Raw genomic sequence first — 21271 nt, 5'->3', positions numbered from 1 at the left:
CTAAATTTTAAAGTTTTCATTGAGGCAGCCATTTTACATGAGACATCATGCGATGGAGTAAAGAATTTGTGAAATCCATAGCATTGATTAGATTAGTTGCTTGCTTTCAGTCCCTCCATCCCCTATCCATTAAAATGACATGAAGAAGTGTTGTTCTAATTAGTGTGTGCAATTTTTTCAAACCATTCCCCCCTATTTGAAAAATTCTTTTAAGTAGGCCCTTTTTTGGGCCCCAAAGGCCATGCCCAACTCAATTTTGGTCAAATTTTGACCTTTTAGGTGCCCAACTCCAGTTTCTTCCATGTTGGGTGTGATTGATTCGAGGTCTAAAAAATCATCTGCGTCCTGCTTGAGGTTATGATGGGAACTTGTCTTGCTTCAATCCAGCACTCGAAAAAATCATGAAAAATCCACAACCACTGCAAAGGTCAAAATTTGTATTCCCATCTTCCATGGTCACTTAAAATCATCAGATTTGCATTTCAACATGTCTTAGGTATTAAATCCTGCTCTCACCCTCTCTGAAGCACAAGCATAAGCAAGAACAAGAAGAAGAAGGGAAGAAGAGAGCTAGTTTTGGTCACACACAAGAATGAGCTTCTTCATTCACTTTTGCCTTTTATACAAGCCCTAATCCCCTTTGGGCACCCATCCCCTTTTTTACATGACCAACCATTTTAGCCTATGTTCTCTTTTTCTATTTCCTTCCTATTTACATTGTGCCTTCACCCATGCCCATCTAAACTTACAAATTGCACAGGAGGGAGCCTAGCACTCTCTCATAAAAATTTAGGGTGTGCTTCTCTTACAAAAAATTAGGGTACACCTTTGCATTTAAAATACGTCTTCCCTCTTTTGTGCTTGCCTTGAACTTTTAAGGTTGAGCTTGTGCTTTTGCCTTTTTCCTCCTATTTCTTCAGTTGGACTACCTTTTTTGCTTTGCCCTATATCTTTTTAATTTTCTTTGCACTAGGATTAACACTATCCCCCTCCTAGCCGAGTGCAAGTCCCGTGGCACTTGCTGGTACTTTTTGATGAGGGCTTGAGTAGTTGAAGGGTTGCCATGTGGGTCCATGATGGGGCTTTGTGGAGATTGGACGTGGAGAAGAAGCATCACAAAATGGATTTGAGGTTGTGGAGGACGAGAGTAGATTGAGTGGGTGGTGGGGGTCTCCAAAGTCAATGGTTGGTCTCGCAAACTGTTGAATATACCTAGAAAGGAAAAGGAAGTGCACTACCTAGGGAGTGTGCCTATCTCACCGTGTAGTGTGGGGAGTCCATGTGCCAGTGAAACTGGTAGTTGGGTCAAGAACCTCAGGGAAGCCTATGGTGTTTTCCCACACTTGAGGACCCAGTTTGTGTACAAGGGGAGGTGTTATGGGTGTGACTTAGAGAGACATGTCTAGTACAAACTCTCTAGGTGTGTCATGCCCTTGATGTGCCCTAAGTGTGAAGTGGGGGGGATAGGGAGGGCTAGGGGGTTAGGCACAGAGCTAGCATCAAGACCACCAGACACTTATTAGAGCGTAAAGTTACAACAAAACAATTTCAAGAAATCTCCTTCTCTTGAGATTTGTGACTATCATCTTGTTTGAAAGGGGGAAGCTTCTAGAGTATCGAGGACAAATGAGGTATCTTTCCAAATGCACTTGATGATCATACTAGTGTGTACATAGTCACACTACCCTTGCACATATTAATGGCATTACAAATAGTTACACTAGTGTATATTGCATACCTTGCATCCATATAAGCTAGACTAAAGTACACTGCATGCCATGCACATGCACTAGGTGTTGAGATGTTTGTAATCACACCTACTTCCATCTCTTTGGAAGGAGCAATGAGGGCTTAGGACTAGAATCCCATAAGCACAGTAGGAGAAGTGCTACCATCTAGTTTCCTATAAAGCATTGTATTTGCTCTCTTTTCTAATGCAATGTCATAGTACTTTTGTCCTTCAATAAAGTCTTTATGTCATTGTCAGTCTATACACAAGATTGTGTTTATGAGTCCAAGCTTTCATCTTGGAACCTAATTCACTTGTGTAATAGTTAGTCAAGTAAGTGTCTTCATGAACTCACTCTTTCTCTTCCAACCTCCATAGTTTCCGCCTCAAGCCATGTTCAAGATCCATGTTTTTACATGGTATCAGAGCCATGGTGAGCATGGCATACATCAATTCTAATCAGTAAACCTCCCTTCTAACCTCTCTCTAACTCTACTCAGCTCAAGTCCAACCAATGAGTTCATTTTCTTACTCTATCTTCACAAATCTTCCATGGTAGCCATAGCTAGGCAGTACCAACCTTGCTTGGAGCTCTTATATCTCCACATCCAGCCCATATTAGCTCACAATTCCTTCTAGGGACTTGTTTCTCTACTCAAGGCGTTGGTTCCTGGCACCTTAGTGTGCAACATTGGCCATCATATGCTTCAACATTGTTGAAATCTTGTCACGATGTCCAGAATTTCATAGGTGTTGATTGTACACCTGATCTGTCTCCATGCAATGCGATGTTGACCATCATCATAGGGCATTGATAGCCCATGAAGTAAGCTTCATTTCTATTTTAAAAAATTTGGAAATGATGCACTAGAGCTTTTGCAATCTATGAAAAAACAGGCTGCCTTGCAAACCCTAACTGTGACTCCCATAGCCAAGAACTCAAAGCTTCATCTTTCCATTATTTTCTCTCTCTCTTGACACTCAAACCAAGCCTCTCCCACTCTAATCCACTGAATCTGAAGTTTTCCAGCACTTTTTTTAGCATCAAATCAAGGAGAGGGGATTCTGAATGTCTCAAGCTTTGAGCCACAAGCATCAGTATCTCTTGATACTATTCATCTAGTGTCTTTTGGCACTTGTGCTTATCAAGTACACTCAAGATCAAGTCTTATACTACGAAATCTAAGAATTTTAAAGATTGATTTGATGTTGATCCTCCAACTCTATCATGGGCAAGGAGTCTCCAATAGTTCGCTTCAAGGGGTTGGATTTCACACCTGGCAAACGTGCATTAAGCTCATCCTAATGAAGAAGGGCCTTTGGGCCATCACCAGTGGCAAAGAGAAGAAGCCTCGTGATGCAGACCTTGTAGTCACTTGGCAAAAGAATGATGATAAGGCTCAGGCCATTATCGAATTCAAGCTAGATGACAACTATATCCACCATGTGGATAACTATGATACTTCACAGGATACATGGAAGAGACTTGAAGCTTTGTTTGGTGCACAGTCTAAGTCATCAAAGTATGGTCTCTTGATTGAAATTTTCAAGCTTGAAATGAAGTCCAACACATCACTTGCCACATATTTAAATTACATGATGGAAGGGCTTCTAACCAACTTGCAGGAATCAATATTAAAATGGAAGAAGATGTTTGCATTGGTGTTCTGCTCAAAAGTTTACCTCCTGAATATAATAATGTGTCAACAACTCTAATCAATATGCCAAACCCTGAGCTTGTTGATATCCAGGCTGATATCACTATTAGAGGAGGAAAATAAGCTTAAAACTAAGGAAGAACCAAGCATATCTAGAGATGAATAAGCATTATATGTTGGCAACAGGTACAAAGGCAAGAAGGCCTAGCTTTTCTGTGACTTTTGCAAAAGGACTCGACACACCGAGAAGTTCTACCATGCCAGAAAGAGATCCCAAAAGGCCTATCTAGTTGCAGTTAAAGAAGATAAAGAACATGGACCAAAAGAAGAATAAGAAGAAGAAGAAGAAGAAGACCACCATGAGGACAAACCTCATCAGTCCTTCTATTCTAATAGACGTTTTTAGCCTTATATTGCCTAGCCCTAATGCTTCTTACATAAACTTGTAAACTCCTCATGTAGCCTTGTACTACAGCATCTATACACTTTGTGAGGCCCCTATTACAGCCTCTGGATGTCCACCATGTTTTTGGTACCCACATTTATCCTTTTCTATAACAACCTCTAGTGTTTTGCCATGTCTATGGTGTGCCCACACTTTGCAGGTGTTACTCTCACTAAATCCTCTACACACTTTGTACTTCTGGTTGTGATTGAGGAGGGGTGTTGAGATGTTTGCAATCACACCTACTTCAGTCTGTTTGGAAGGAGCAATGAGGGCTTAGGACTAGAATCCCATAAGCACAGTAGGAGAAAAGCTACCATCTAGTTTCCTATAAAGCTTTATACTTGCTCTCTTTTCTAATGCAATGTCATAGTACTTTTGTCCTTCCGTAAAGTATATGTGTCATTGTCAGTCTATACTCAAGATTGTGTTTATGAGTCCAAGATTCCTTCTTGGAACCTAATTCACTTTTGTAACAGTCGGTCATGTCAGTGTCTTCATGAACTCACTCTTTCTCTTCCAACCTCCATAGCTTCCGCCTCAAGCCATGTTCAAGATCCATGTTTTTACATAGGGAACACCTAGTTGTTAAGGTGAAAAGCTCAACACATGCAGATATTGATGATGGACTACTTGGGTGGATGGATCTTCATGTTTCCACTTGTTGTGTCAGTGGTCATTATGATTCTCACATGGCCACTAACTTATCACTTATTATATCTAGTCTATTGCATCTACCTATAGCTAGTATAGTTATAGTGGTTGTCGATTAGTATAGTCGGTTATGCATAGTTTGATGTAGTAGGTCACTTTGCTTTATGTTTTATATTATCTATACTTTGTGTACATTCTATTGTGTGAGGAAGAAGAAGAAAAAACCAACAAGAAAAAGGTTGCTTGGTGTATTACTATACACTTGTTGCAAAAGGTTCCAAAAGACTTGCTTGTTGGTTTGTATTATTTTTGTGATAATGGAAGAAAATAATTAAAATCCCATCATTAAGAAGCTACACAAGAACAACTATCCATCATGGAAATTCTGTCTAATGAACTTTCTTATTGGAAAATGCATTTACAAGTTCATTTCAAGTAAAGAAAATGAGTGAGCAGAGTAACCCTATGACTACAGATGACTTAAAGGCGTGGAGAGAATGGAATGCAAAGGAAAAAAAGGTAATGTATTGGTTATATGTAGTCATTGATAATACTATGCTTGGGGTATATCAAAAATGTACAAACTCATATGTAGCTTATACAATTTTTAAGAACACGTTTTTAATAAATACAAAGGCACAAAAGATTCAACTCAAGCTATAGTTGAATACTTTGAAGAAATGATTTTTTTTTGTAAATGAGTATATTTTGAAGGTGAGGAGAGCATTGCAAATGCTTTTGTAGCAATTGATGCAATGCTTGATGATGATAATTTGGTTTCATCTACTTTGGGTGGCCTTAATAATGAAAAGGCTTGAAAATCATTTTTCACTTCTATATATGTTCGAAAGCCATTTCTAGATTTTGACAAGTTGTTACCTCTCATGATTATTGAAGAGATCAATATGCAAAGTGACTTATCTGAAAGAAATGGTAACAAGGTCCAAGAATTTTACTTAAGTTCAAAAAGGGGATCTAGCAAATCCTCTTCAAGAGGCCGTGGTCTGGAATATGCCAATGATAACCAGCAAAACAAGTCAAATAAGCAATTCGGTAAAATGCATGTTTTAGGATGCCTTGAAAACTTTAGCGGTAGGGGGAGCTTTAGAGGAAGAGCTTGATAGTAGAATAGAGATTTTGACAACTCTAGTATTGTTTGTCATTATTGTTACAAAATAGGTCATATTCCAATCCATTGTCATGTTAAGAACAATGATATCCATAGTGGTAAATTGTAGCAATGAAACTATACATCGTCTTTACGACAAAATGAAGACAAAAATGAGTATCTATTTGTTATGTGTAGTATATGATGAATGCTATTATAGGAAAGGGGACACATGATTATATATGGCATATTGATTTAGGTGCATCTAATTATATGACCTTTCATGTTGAATAGTTTGGAGAGATGCATGATTTGCAAAATCCAGTTTATGTATAGATAGATGATGATTCATGTCATCCAATTTCACACATTGAAAAGGTTTCCCTGTCCTTGCATGATGACCAGATAAAGAGTTTGTCAAATATATTATATGTGCCATCAATCACAAAGATTTTAGTGTCAGTCGGCCAAATGGTAGTAGAGCAAGAATTTCACATTCCATTTAATGCAAAAGATTATTTTATAGAAGACTTTAATAATAAGTGCATGTTGGTCGCAAAAGGAAGTAGAATTGACGAGATGTTTACCTTAGATGCTGGAATTCTTGCTATGAATGCTACCCTATATGCTAAAGGAAAAGGAGTAGTTGCAAACATTGAAATATGGCACAAACATATTGTATATGTAAATGTGCAAAGGTTAAAATTAATACAATCCAAAGGATTGGTTACATGGTTGTGTGCTTTTAGAGTTGTAGAATTTCATAAAGTATATGAAGCATGTCAATTTGGTAAGCACACAATACAATTTTTTTCACATGACAGAGATGTGAGAAAAAATATACTTGATGTTGTGCATACAGATGTTCGGGGGCCTACACAAAAAATGTCTCTTGGTGCTAGTAAATAATTTGTTAGGTTTATTGATGATTGTTCAAGAAAACTATATGTATATTTCATAAAGAATAAGAGTGATGTATTTAAGCACTTCGAAACTTTCAAGGATGCTATTGAAATAGAAATTGACTTGAAAGTTAAGTGCCTCAGGTTAGATGGAGGGAGAGAGTACCTCTCTAATGAGTTTAGTGACTTTTTGAGGTTTCATGGGATAAAAAGATAGTTTATTTATAGGTTATCCCACAATAAAGTGGAGTTATAGAAAGGAAAAATATATATTGTAAAAGTTGCACGGACATTGATGGGCTGAAAAGTATATGCCAAAATACTTTTGGTCTAAAATTGTTCATATTGCTATCTATATTTAGAACAGAACTCCCACAAGTGTAGTTCATGGGATAATCCCTAAAGAATGCTTTTATAGGTAAGAAGCTCGATGTGTCACACTTAAAAGTGTTTGGCTATAGAGGGAGCTCATGCTCAACCACCAAGACCCATGGACCACTTATGCCTTCAAGTGTTTCAACCGAGCACCTATGGCCATCTCTCACCTAGCCGACACTCCTTCGATCCTAATGGGGTATAGTGATCTTACCTTGATGCCCAATTGAGTTGCCTCCTCCCTCAAGCATTCCCGTAGCTCCACGGTTCATTATGCAAGCTCAAGCATCCTCAAGCCTCCACCTCCAAGCTCCATCCTCCATAGCCATACACAAGATAAGAGAAGAGAAGAGAAGAGAAGAAGAAGAGAGGAGTGGAGAGCTTCACCTTCAAGATCCCTCACCCTCACACACTCACTCCCTCACTCATAGTCCCTCCCTCAAGCATACACAAGAAAGCAAAGATAAGAGAAGGAGAGAAGAAAATGAGTCCACTTTTGCCACATACCAAAGAATGAGCTCTCCATACCAAAAAATGAGTCCACTGTTGTAGCTCTAGTTTTCCACATGGTATTAGAGCCTCCTCTGATCCTTTAAGCTTCCTATACCCTCATCTTCACTAAGTGCACATGATTTTCCATCATCTTCATCTTTTTCCTCTTACATCCATAGCCAAACCTTGACCCCTTGACCTTGGAGGACCTGGGGAAGCCAAAGGAGAGCATTTTAGCTCCTGACCTCAACTGAGGACTTCTTTTCCAACACAAGGTGACCTGGTGTGGCACATTAGATGGTGACATTATGCATCGTGGAGGAAAATATTGAAGAAATGCGCAGATCAGGCGCAATTTTGGACACCGTGGTGTTCCAGGGCATGTTCCAAGGCATGGCGTGGTCTGCAGGTGGTGCAATCTTCTTGGCCACCATAGGACTTTCAAACCCCCCCCAAGTGAGCTATCTCCCTCTAAGAGGGTTTGCTGAAATTCTTCATGTGGTGACTAAAATCAACCAAACCCTAACTGTTTGTTCCTGGCAACCATAGCCAGGAAACTTCAAGCTTTTTCATTCTTCAAAAATTTTCAATGTTTGAGCACTAACAATGACTCTAATCACTAATTAATCTTCTCCAAAGTTAGTTGAAGGTTTGAAAGCTCCATTTCAAAGTTCTTACACTCGGTGGATCTCTTTAACTCAACATCTTACATCTCAAGTGGCATAAACCTTGAGATGAGTGCTTGTAAGCACTAATGTTGCATTGTACAATCATACTGCTAGTTGGATGTTGACTCAATCTATTTTTTTAATCAAAAAATCAAATTCATCAAAGTGCCTTATAGCATTTATCCCTTCATGTTTGGTTGTAAGGGTATGTGTACAACTATAAACACATAGACCATATCCCAATACTAGTCTGCTAGTACATCAGAGATATGAGTGCTATTGTACTCTCCTCTAATTCATCCAAGAGCATAGAATTGATCAATAAACCGTGCTCCACCAAGAAATCCACTAATAGGCCACATTATTGGGAAGAGCCTGAATTCTAGTCAAAGTTCACCTTATTGAAACTTAGAAAAACAGTAAAACCTAAATCAAGGGTAGCTCGAAGAACATGACCTCCTAAATCCTATCTTGAGATATTGCATATGTATGATTTCCAACCGTTTTCAACTCTACAACTTTAAAACTTGGCTATCACTTTTGTTATTCGGTTGTACTCGACTACCTGTAAAGGATTAGACACTGCCATTGCTTAAGGCAATTTGTAAGACCTTCTTATAATGGCCATGGCCTATACAAATGTAAGGCCTCAAATTCACAAATTCAATGGAAAATATTTCCATTCTTGGTAAGTCTTGGTAAAATACAAAATGATGGAAAGAGGCTACTGGCCCTTCATTAAAGGGACCAAAGTAATTGACCCATCCAATAACCTTGATGTAGAAGATGATGAATGGGCTCAGGCCATCATCATGCTTCATTTAGATGAATCTTTAATCCATCATATTGACCAACTATCCACTACCAAGGAAAAGTGGGATGAGCTTGAAAGGCTCTACGGTGCTACAAGGAAGAACTCCAAGATATTTCTCAAGATTGATTTTTTCAACTTGGAATACAAATAAGGAGAAGATCTAAGCAAGTTTATTTCACATATGAAGGGGCTTATGGCACAACTTGCCTCCGTTTAAGCACCCATCCATGATGAAGATACCATTGTCATCCTACTAAAGTCTATGAAGAAGGTTTTTTCAACCCTTGTGACTACCCTAACTAATATTCCAAACCTAACTTTAGTAAGTACCATCCAGTCTTGCCTGGATGAAGAGAAGAGAAACCATACTGAAGGAACGTCAGTAGTCACTTCCCATGAGCAAGTGTTAGTCCATACTGCTTCTACTAAGTGATCATTCTGTCATAAAAAATGGCATATTGTAAGTAATTGTTTCCGGAAGAAATACCCTAACAAAATGAAGTGCAACAAATGCAAAAAGACCGGGCATATCACCAGTAAGTGTCCCAATGTTCCACCAGTATCTAAGGAATCGAAGGCCAACTTTGCCTCCCAATCCACAAATGACCAACTCTTTTGAGTCTTGTAACATCCTCTAACTATGAATATCCTTGTAGCCCGATTTATAAAGGCACCCCATTTGATTGAGGGGGGGAACTTTAACATGTCTTGTGATGCAATGCCACCCTGGCATTGAGGAGGGGGGGTGTTAGGAGTCATACAGATTTTCTAGGGTGAAGATAAGGGGCTTAGTATAATTCGCATTGTAGATTATAGGAAAGTCATATCAGTCGTGGACATTCAGATCAAAATCCACTCCCATCCTTCAGGGATATGGCATGAATGTCAAGTTGTTGCATTTGAATGGGAGGGTGTTGCAAAAAGCCATCCAAGTATCCATATTTACGTCATAGATACACCTTCTCCATGTAGGCTGGCAGTCATAGCCCGGCACTGATCTCGAGACCTCAAAAACCTTGTTTTTCCAAAATTTTGCATCCTCTCTGTCTCGGAGGGTGGGGTTCCATGCTCTCTCAGTCAGCCATTTCTCCCCGAGTCTGTTCCAATGGTAATCACTTCTTCCACCACCTTGATCGGTAGAACCCTATGTTAATTGGTGGGGAATTGGAAGTTTAGATCGAAGGGATTTCTGGAAGTTTCATGTTGTTCCTAGATTACCAAGTCGGCATGGAAGCTCGCTGGGAAATTATCATGGCTCAGTGGTGGAATAGATGCGGGTGGCACGTGTATAGGTCTAGCATTTAATCTTCTCATTTCTTCCTCCACCATTTGTTTTCTCTTTTCCTTAAGTGCAGCCCTTCTTTCTTCAGATGTGTTTGCTTGTTGCTGGTCTTCTGACCGTGGTGGGGAAGGAGGCCGTGGGGCTAGCTCTTCTTCATGAGGCCCCATCTCGAAGCTTGTGCCAGCCTCATCCCCTTGCTGGGTTTTCTATTGTACCCCTTCCACGAACCCTACTACATGTGTTTCCTATGGGGCCTACCATCAACATGTATCTTTGTTACTCTTCAAGGGTTAAGCTAACTCCCACAAGCTACGGTAGCATCTACAGGCTTGCTCTCAAGGCCTTGCATGCTATCCCTAGCTTCTTCTTAATGGTTTCAATGGCCTCCCCTTCCTTCGTATGGGTGACATCAAGTAGTGTATTGAGGAAGGCACATTGCTTGTTTTCAGCAATGTGCCTCTGCTTGGCTTTCAACTAGTACTTTATCTTTTTCAACCTGAGCCACACGATGCAACAAGGTTTTGACTCTTCTTTCATTATGAGCTACCCATCAAGAAATTGTCAATTTACAGTCACTGTGTGTGTGTGTGTGTGTGTGTGTGTGTGTGTGTGTGTGTGTGTGTGTGTGTGTGTGTGTGTGTGTGTGTGTGTGTGTGTGTGTGTGTGTGTGTGTGTGTGTGTGTGTGTGTGTGTGTGTACTCTTTTTCGTGCACTATGTGCAAACAAGCTTTCAGCTTTTATTTAGTATACTTCTAGTGCTAGAAAATAGTATGAGTGCAAAGACAAGATGACTATTCAGCTTCCACACTCCCGCTTGTGTTCATGACCTGATGGGGCTCTAAGCTCGGTTCCTGACCTTTTTTTGCTGCTTGTTAGGGTTTGCGTTGTGTTGTTTAGTTAGTTTAGGGTCAAGTTGGGGTCTGTTGGTCAACCTACATCTCTAAGCATGTTGAATTTGATGCTAAGTACGTCAGCACTATTCTCCGCCATTCCGCTACGATTTCTAGATTTGGAATTTCCTATAAGGCGTTCGGTGAATTCTCCTAGTGTGGGTTGCTAGTGCGGGTCACACTCTACGTCGTCTGGGATGTGTCAGATTCCCAAATTTGTCTATCAAGGTGTGTCCCATTGTGCAGGGTCCAATTTTGGAAATTGGGCATTCGATTTACCAGTGGTCCAATTTGGATATAGGATTAGACAGGTCAAGGCAGTGGATCAGATTCTCACATGTCCGATTCTTGGAATCGAATAGGATGAGGTGGTTCGAGAGGTGACATGGCAAAGTCCGATTCTAGTAGTCTGATTTTAGTAGTCCAATTTTCAAAATTAGACAATGCCTTTGGTCCAAGTGTGCAATTCTGGGAATCGAACACTGGTAAACCTATTCGATTCTGACAGCCAAAATGCACTTTCGACTACGATTTGATCAAAATCTAGAGGTTCAAGCTATGATAGCTAGCAAGAATTTCCAAAAATCGAATATGTGTGTAGCGTAAGGGCCTCATATACCTAAATCTCGCAAAAAACTTCAGCACACTCCGATTGAACTGACGAAAGCTCATGGCCTCCAAGCTCTCTCTCTCTCTCTCTCTCAAAGCTAGGATTGCAAATGAGGCTTTCCCTTGCCTCCTGCAATCTTAAACCCTTGTTGGGCACAACCTTAATCCTCTTAATCACACCCCTTGCAATTCCAACACACCTAAGCACTCATTTTTTCCATTTTTTTCTTATTAATGGTTTGTTTGGGCTTGTATTACAGCAACAAACCCTAAGCTTTCCACTCCGATTTTTCGATTGTAACCTACTCTAAATGCTACAAAAATCAAAAGTAAAGTATTGAAATGATTTTTTCCAATCAACTAATCATAAAAAACCAAAAATACTTACTTGTAGCACGGATTAAAACCAAAAATACTTACTTTTAGCACGGATTAAAAGCGCAAAACCTCCTATCTAACTCAAGCTCTAGTTTAGGGATGAAACCCTTACTTTGATGCTTGATTTATGGTGTGCAAGTGCTCAAGCTTGAATCTATTAGTCCCAAAACGGAACCAAAATGTAGAGGGAGCTCACGCTCAACCGTCAAGACCCATGGACTACTTATTTCTTCAAACGTTTCAAGCGAGCACTTATGGCTATCTCTCACCTGGTTGATGTGCCTTCGATCCTAATGGGGTGTAGTGAGATTATCTTAATCCCCAATGGAGTTGCCTCCTCTCTCAAGCACTCTAGTAGCTCCACAATTTGTGATGCGAGCTCAAGTATCCTCAAGCCTCCACCTCCAAGCTCCATCCTCCATAGCCACTCACAATATAAAAGAAGAGAAGAGAAGATAAGGAGAAGAGAGGAGATGATGGAGAGCTTCACCTTCAAGATCCCTCACACTCACACACTCACTCACTCACACTCCCTCCCTCATGCACACACAAGCAAGCAAAGAGAAGAGAAGGAGAGAAGAAGATGAGTCCACTTTTGCCACATACCAAAGAATGAGCTCTCCATTCACTTTTTGGCTTTTATGCATAACCTTAAATCCCTTTTGGACGGTCATTCCTTTTTTACATGACTGGCCATTGTTAGCAAGGTCCTTTTTCCATTTCCTTCTATGTGCCTTCTATTTGCCTTCTCTCTAACCTATGCCCATCTACCTTTTACAATTTGCATAGGAGGGAGCTCACCTGCACTCTTTTACAATAGTTGTAGGGGTGCTTTTAGTCGTTCTCCATCCTGCCTCTTCCATTGTGTCTGATTTCCTCTTGGGCCACCTCTTTTAGGTCTTGACTTGCACTTTTCCACTTTTTTTGCTTTCTTCTTGTGTTGAGGTTAACATTGGCTATATTGCATATGTTCGTGTGTCAAATGAGCTATGAAAGAACCTTGATCCAAAGGCTGAAAAATATATTTTTATTGGATATTCTTTAGAGTAGAAAGGGTATTACTGTGTCATAACCCTATCATAGGTGAGTTTAGAGTGAGAAAGGATGTTATTTTTTATGAGATGAGTGGTTGATATGCATCTACTAGTGATACATTAGATGATGATGATGATCATAATAGTTATGTGCATAAAGAAAAGTAAAAATCACAAAGTCTTAATGGACCAAAAACATCATTTAGTACTTCATCTATAGTTAACCCTTGTTCTAGGAGACTAAAGAGTATCCCCACATCTTTAGGTGTATCTACACGTGTTGTAGGTAAAGGCAAAGAGAAGAAAGTACCATATGATAATGATGTATCTACTAGTCATTTGAGATTCGATGGAGATTCCAATGCTCTTTGTACACCATGTGTACAAAGAGTACACGGTAATGTGAAGGTTCTACTGAGTGATCCAATGCTATGCACGTAATTTGATTTTGAAGGTCATGCAACTCACTATTATGCTTATATGGTAAAGGTGGTTGAGGATTTTGAGCTCATTTTGTTTTGGGGATGCTATTGGTCATGCTCATTGGGATGCAACAATGGATGAGGAGATGATCGCATTAGAAGCCAATACTTGGGCCCATTTCCTAAGGGGCAAGAAAGCTATTAGCTATAAGTGGGTTTACAAAATCAAGCATAATGCAAATGGTTCTTTAGCAGGTATAAGGCTAGGCTAGTTGCAAAAGGCTATGCTCAAACATATGACATAGTTTATGAAGAGACATTCAACCGAGTTGTTAGAATAGAAATTGTTAGATATGTGATTGCTTTGGTAGCATCCAAAGTTTGGAGTTTGTAGTAAATAGATATCAAGAATTTCTTCTTGCATGGTGAATTGCAAGAAGAGGTGTATATGAAGTAGCCAACAAGTTATGAGTATTTAGAGCATTTCACATATGTGTGCAGGTTAAAAAAGGTGCTCCATGGGTTGAACCAAGCACCTAGAGCATGGTTTGACAAGATCGGAGAGTATCTTGTCAACATTGGCTTTTAAGTTTCTGATGTTGATCACTCACTTTATGTGAGAAAGGAAGATGAATGCTTGGTTATCATAGTCATCTATATGGATGACCTAATTATTACAGAGGTAATAATGGCAGTGGGATTGTTGAAGTTAAAGAAATTTTGAATAAGAATTTTGAGATGAAGGATTTGGGTGAGCTGAGGTACTTTTGTGGTATTGAGATGATCATATGTGATGATGATATTGTTACAATATAGGCACGGGAATTCACCTTAGGCAAGGGTATATGAGGGTTGATGGATGTAAATGGAATTAAGGGGCAAGGAAAACCCTAATCCTAGCTAGGGAGAGGCTATATAAATAGCCTATGGGTCACTATCAAGTGTGAGATAGAGTGTACCCAAGTTGTACCTTGAGCAACTTAGTAAACAAGATTTTGTTCTTGTACTTTCAACTCCTATCTCCCTCTTGTGCACACTTTTTCTTGTTGCAACTTTGATCTTTCACATGGTATCAGAGCCTCCTTTGATCCGTTTAGCTTCCTCAAACCTTAGCCTCAGTAAGTTCACAAGAAAATCTTCATTTCTCTCATCTTGGACCTTCAAACTCCATAGCCAGCTTGATCCCCTGACCTTGGAGGACTTGGGTAAGCCAAAGGAGAGAATTTTACCTCCTAACTTCAATTAAGAACTTCTTCCCTGACACAAGACCAGTCCTGGCACATCAAAGGGCAACATTGGGCAGCGTGGAAGACGGCATTGAAGAAATTGTCTAAATGGTGCAGATATGCAAACGTCAACACAAAAATCATTGTTTATATATATATATATATATATATATATATATATATATACATTTTTTCGAATCCTTGTCACTTCACTAGGATAGAAACCAATTGTAGAACTCAGGATTGTACTGAAGCGTGGCACACGCATCTAGTACACGTGGCAGCTTACTAAATACTGATAAATATTTCGCCACATCGAGTAGCATGGAACCTTGTTCGAGTCTACTGGTGACATGTAACTCCTCCTCAGTGAGAACCTTATCAAGCAGAGGGTCTTCTTGGCTTGGTTTAGCCAAGTCCTTGCCCTAAATGGCAGTCAGCACTCGAAGGGAAGTTGGTGCCACATAGGTTGGGTCTCTTTGGGATCGCCATTTGGCCAATTGCTCCTTAGAGACTATCATGATCTGAGCCCCTAGTTCGGCCATTGCGACGCAGCTTTCACACCAACGCTGCTCAAATCGAGCAGTTTGTCAGCTTCCTCGCCCGAGATGAGTAGCAAGCGTTCGTGCAGGAGCTTGCTATAGTGCTCATCAAGGTGTTCCTGCTCTTTCCAAGATAAAGGGAAGGGCAAGTAGTCTCCAAGCTGCTCTTTAGGAAATGCACGCATGTCTACCAGGACATAGATACGTGCGAACACCTTGAGCTTGGCATCCAACTCAGCTAGGAATTCTGAGACACCTCTATGTTCGACGAGGGCTTGCTCGGTTGCCATCTCACGCAAGGCTCTAGGAGTTTGCCTGGGCTTTAGCATAGCTGGGGGCTCAGGCCTAGAAGAGCAAGATAGATCAATGCTAGGAGTGCTCATGCGCTTGGGATTTCCATGGTTCTCTTGAGGCTTCGTCATTGTGTCATGGTTCTCTTTGGATGTGACTGGTATGAATTTGTCGCCCTATTGTGGCAGCGTTATCTCCACTCTTGATTGGTCAATGAGAGTTCTATTGTCGGTGGATTGAGCGTTGAAAGCAATTGTTGATGGCAACGGCTGCTTTAACTTTTCAAAGCACACGGATGTGTCCGAGGCTTCACCGCTAGTAGGAGGGACATCAATGGGTTCAGGGGTGGATGGACATGATGCTTTATTCCCCAGCTCTCCAGCGCTCTTGGTTTTAATGCTCTTGGGGTCCATGACCACCTGTAGCTACTGTTGTTTGCACTGTTTTCTCCTCTTTCTCTTGGTCAATGAAGGCATATCTCTCAATGGTTCAAGACCTTGGACTAGGTCAACCGTTGTTGTGCTTGGTTGGGGCCTTAGCATTTCCTTTCTCTAGTGTGTCCTCATGGAACATAACCGTGGCCCGCTGAATAGCCTTGCCAGGTTGAGTGGTTTGGTGCATCATTTCCTTGGCCACACCTTTGAGGGATTTCTCCTTGAGCCTAGGCTTTAGGTGCTTGGGATAGATGGGAGTTGTCAAGGCTACTAGTTGTGGCACCTCCTCCTCAGATAAAGTGTTAGGGACGCGTTCCGCAAGGGGTGTGGTCACAGTTGAGGGCTATGACTGCTGCGATCCCTGGTCGAGAGCAGTGGCATTTAGTCCAGTGGGTTGGTCACTCTTGGTGGATCACAGTGTGGAGTCCCTGGGGCGATCGGACGTGGTCATGTCTTTTGTTGTCCTCTGAACACTCACATGTGTGGATCCAGTCACATTGGGTCGCACGGGAGTATCCTTGGGCCGAGAGCTACGGCCAGTATCATGTTTTTCCTCTTGGGTATTTGAAAGCTTTAGTGGAGACAGAGGTTGGGAGTGAGCCCCTGCCATTGTCAGCTGTCGTTGTGCCTCCGGGGTCCATTTGGGAAGAGAGGACGTAGGGGACCTAGGACTCCTAGGCAGACTTGGCACCGGCTGAATGATTTGCTTGTGATTGTTGGGGGATTCTGTCGTTAGCTTTGCCGAGCAATGAGCCCTATCATGAGTGACGTTGTGCTTGTGGTGCTCCTTGTTCCCTTGGGAAGTCAAAGGCTCCTTGGCCATTAGTGGACCTCGTGTACATTCGACGGATCCCTCTGATATCTGCTTGTTAGGCACGCTAGGCTGAGGATCTTGTATTTGATGGGTCATGTTTGGTTTCTTGATTTCAATCGTGAGGGATGCAATCACTCCAACATTTTTGGCCCGAGACTTGGATTCTCATTTAGGGCTCCTCCCATGTCTCATTTTTTTGACCTAATTTGGGCTCCCGATCGAGGTGGTTTAGCAGGAGGTTTTGGTACCCAAATCCATCGGGTGCCTGCATAGTACCCTTGAGCACGAAGCAACGCCTTGAATATCCATCGTGGCATCGTGTGTGCTCTCCATGGATGCCTTCAACTATAAGGCTTGGGCTTCTTTCGTGATCTTCTACGATATTTGTAAGTCCAAGCCCTATCCTTGGGCTTATCTCCCACCCTCTTTGTTTCAAGTATGGCCTCACTTACTGGTTCTCTCCATTCAACTTGCGCTTGTATCAACTCTTTCAACAACTCCCTGCTCTCATTACTAGGCTTGCTTGGTATGTCAGAATGCTCCTTGCCCTTCTCTCGAGGTTTGGTGAGGTCACCCTTGCTAAAAGTCGCGATTATCCTCACACCTGGTAGTGCTAGGTGTATCCTCTGTGCTATACAGTCAGCTTCACACTTCGTTGCCTTTTTGAAGGGACTTCCTAGGAGGATTTCCTTTCCATAATTCTCGCTATTTGGAGGAACATAGAACAGGACTGGCAAGCTTTCTGTTTCAATAGTTACAAGGATTTTGCACTTCCCTAGAAGTGCTTGTGGGTTTTCCCCGTGAGGCTTAAGAGTTGCATCAATCGGTTGGAGCTCTGGTTGACCTAGTAGGGTCCATGCTTCGTAAGTCAAGATATTGAAATATGCTCCTTCATCAATGAGAGCATCAACACTATGCTCTCTTTTTGTGGTGAGTTTGACCCTAAGATAAGCAGGTGGTACTATGTCTTCATCGTCTGGGTCTTGGTTTACAGCTTCCAACCTTCTGATACATGCCCTTGAGTCCCTAGCTGCACAGTCAGACGTGGATTCTCCACGGAGATCTTGAGTTGTCGGTGCAATGTTGCTCAGGGTACATCTATCGTCAAGACTGTCATGTCTAATCATCTCCACATTGGTAGCTTGATGATGTTTCATTATGCTTTGACTAGACGTAGTTTGAACACAATGTACATGTGTCCTTGTAGTGTGGCCTTTTTGCCCTTGATGGCTAGATTGGCCCGTTAAGGTTCTAGGGTCTCTCTTTGCCTCTATTCGGGCGCGGGCTTCTGATTGCTCCTTTTCAAGGGAGCCTCCATGCTTGCATAGGGCCATTACTGCCCAAGGGTCTAAGTTGGAGGGCCTGTCATGGTGCGCGTTTTCTCTCCATCCTACTTGGGGAGGGCATAGAGGGGGCATGGCCCCCTTTGCGAGGGTCCGGGAGGCGGCGGTCCCCTCTCCGACCAGCAGGGTTATTACGGTGAGCACCATGCACAGCTTGGGGGATTGTTCCACCAAATCTTGAACCACTTGCTTGAAGTTTCGGCCCAGTGGTGGATCTACGATGCACCTTTCGCTCTATGTAGCCTATGGGGTCAATTTTGGGGTTCAGAGTTTTCCTAATTCGTTGCCTCATTCGTTTTTGGGTCTAATAAGACTTTTCCACTTGGCGGGTTGCGTCTAAGTCCTTGGTCTCACAACTGCCTACCCCTAGCTACTAAGCAGCTGCGCCCTACGATTTTGCCTATTCCATGTGCCAGAATCAAGTTTTGAGTGTCCTAAGGGCTTTCGACAGTTCAAGCTGCTGAGTGTTACCGGTCTGAACCCGAGTGTCCAAGGGCCGAGTAGGGCGAGGCTGAGTCAGAGGGCCGAGTAGGCCAAGGCCGAATCAGGTGGCCGAGTAGGCCAAGGCCAAGTCAGGTGGCCGACTGGGTCGAGTCGAGCGGTCTGAGGGTCGAGTCTGGGCCTCAGACCAGAGTCGTCGTTACTCGGATGCACTGGGCGCCACGCGTCTTTTCGCCGACTCTCACGAAATTCATCGTGCCGGGTGCTGGAGGCCTTCCCCCTTGTCGAGCAGCTCCAGATTGGTCCTACTACTGTAGGGGAAGGTGTAGAATTACTTGGGCTGGCCAGAGATCTCTCTGATGCTAAGATTGAAGCGAATTCCCTCACCAAGCTTTCCCCTTCTCTCCTACTCTCCTGAAACCCTGCAATGCACAATGTGGCCTTTGTTGCCACTTTTGGCCCTTATACCCCTTTTCGGGTATGGTATTGGCACCCCTAATAACTCACTTGCCGACCTTAGGGATCACAAGCGAGTTTTTTACCACTTTTGCATGATTCTTGCCCTATTTTGCAATAGTAACCCTAATGCTTATTTTCTTTGTTTTTCTTTGTTTTCTCCTACTCTAATGCATCCAAATCACAAAGTAAATACCTACGCTACTCCATCTCACAACATAAATCTCAAAAAGAAAAAAGCCTACTTCCCAAGGAGATCGAATACCATCTTCGACCCCTCACTTCCTACCTATCTCAAGCACTAGTTCGGGGGACAACCCTTACTTTGATGCTCGATTCGAAGTACGCAAGCACTCAAGCTTGAAATCATTGGTCCCGGCAACGGAACCAAAATGTGGGAGCCTTCACTCAACCGCAAGACCCACGGACCGCTTATTGTTTCAAGCGTTCCAAGCTGAGCACTAATGGATACCTCTCACATAGCCAACGTGCCATCCATATCTACGGGTGTAGTGAGCTTACCTCCATGCCGTTCGAGTTACCTCCTCTCCCACGCACTCCGGTTGCTTCACGATCCAAGTGCAAGCTTCAAGAAAGCTCCATCCTCAAGCTCCACGGAAGGTTGTAGGAGTTGGTAACCATGGTAGCTTGTAGGAGAGGTGAGAGAAGGAGCGTTGAGGTAAAAAGTAATTGAGGTTTTCCCTTCTTCTAACTCTTGAGACTCTAAAATTGGCTTAGAACCCCTAAAATTTGTATGAAAAGAAGTGACGACTTCCTAGTTTAACCATTTTACCTCTAGTTATGTCTAAATCTCTAGCCACAGCTCTTTCTTGCTTCAAAAAGTTGAGACTAGCTATAGTCCTTCTTATTGTACCTGTACCTGTAACCTAAGTAACTAGGGTTTTGGGGATTTGAGAAAGGAGAAAGGGGAAAGAAGAAAAGGACCAAAGCCTAATGCTCTAATACCACTTGTAATGAATGAAGCTGAGAGGAGAGAGGAAAGAGCTGAAGAGAGAGAAAGAGAACAAGAAGAAGAGAAGAAAAGACTAGAAGAAGAGAGAGAAATACAAAAAATAGGAGAGAAGGAAGGAGCAAGCTGAAGATGAAGGTGAAGAGTATGTTCTTGATAATCATTGGTTGCCCTAAACTGGGACTCTTATACCTTATATACCCTAGTTAGTGTGATTGGGTGTGTCTAACCCCTAGTTTCTATGTATTCCGCTTGTTACATGACATACCCATGTTAGTGGATGGAGACCCATGGCTCGCCTACCTGTCCAAGGACTTACACTGCCAGATGTATCCTAAATAGATCCATTGATAGAAGAAGTGCCTTGCTGTCCATTTTTAGCATATGTGCCCTATGAAGTGCCATCATATATTGCAACCTACTTAGCACCATACCAAGATGTTAACTCATCAAATATGACATCAGGACTAAGCAATATCTCTTGTGTAGTTAGAACAATGCACTTACATGCATTTCTTTCATATGAGTATCCAATGAAAACACACTTCATTTCTTTAGGGTCAAGTTTCTTCCTTTTTTCATTAGGAACATAAACATAGGCAATATTACCAAGTACTTTCAAATGTCATATGTCAAGCTTGTAGCCATATAGTTGCTTATAAGGTGTCTTTTCATGTATTCCTATATAGTAGGTGTTCTATTCATAACATAGACAATCATAAGTGCTGGTTCAGCCCAATAAGACAAAGGCATAGCCTTCTCATTTAACAAGACCCTGGTGGCTACCTCTATAATTACCTTGTTCTTTCTTTCAGCAACTTTGTTCTACTCTAGAGTATAGTTGTAAGTCAATTGCCTCCTAATCCCATGCTTTGCTTAATCTCCGTCGAACTCCTTTGAGACATACTCTCCACCACCATCAGATCATAAGCATGAGACATAATAGTTAAGATCTTTTCAACATGAGCTTTAAAATCCATAAAGTTGTCCAACACCTCATCTTTATGCTTTAAGATGTATATCCATGTGTACTTGCTATAGTCATCCAAAAAAGTCACATAGTATTGAGACCCACCAAGTGATGCATTATGCCCAGGTACCCAGACATTTGATTGCATAAGCTATAAGGGTTGTTGCTATTATGTGTATTCCTAGCAAATGGAAACTTGGTTTGTTTCCCAAATCAACATGCTGAGCATACATGTCCCAAATCAATATACTTAAACCTTGGTAGCCCTATAACAAGCTCCTTATGATGCATATTTTTAGTTTTTGAACATTTATATGTCCAATC

This window comes from Lygodium microphyllum, chromosome 18, assembly GCF_053477565.2.
Source record: "Lygodium microphyllum isolate KBCC chromosome 18, Lygodium_microphyllum_v1.1.10, whole genome shotgun sequence".
Lineage (NCBI taxonomy): Eukaryota > Viridiplantae > Streptophyta > Polypodiopsida > Schizaeales > Lygodiaceae > Lygodium > Lygodium microphyllum.
Note: the sequence above shows the minus strand (reverse complement) of the source record.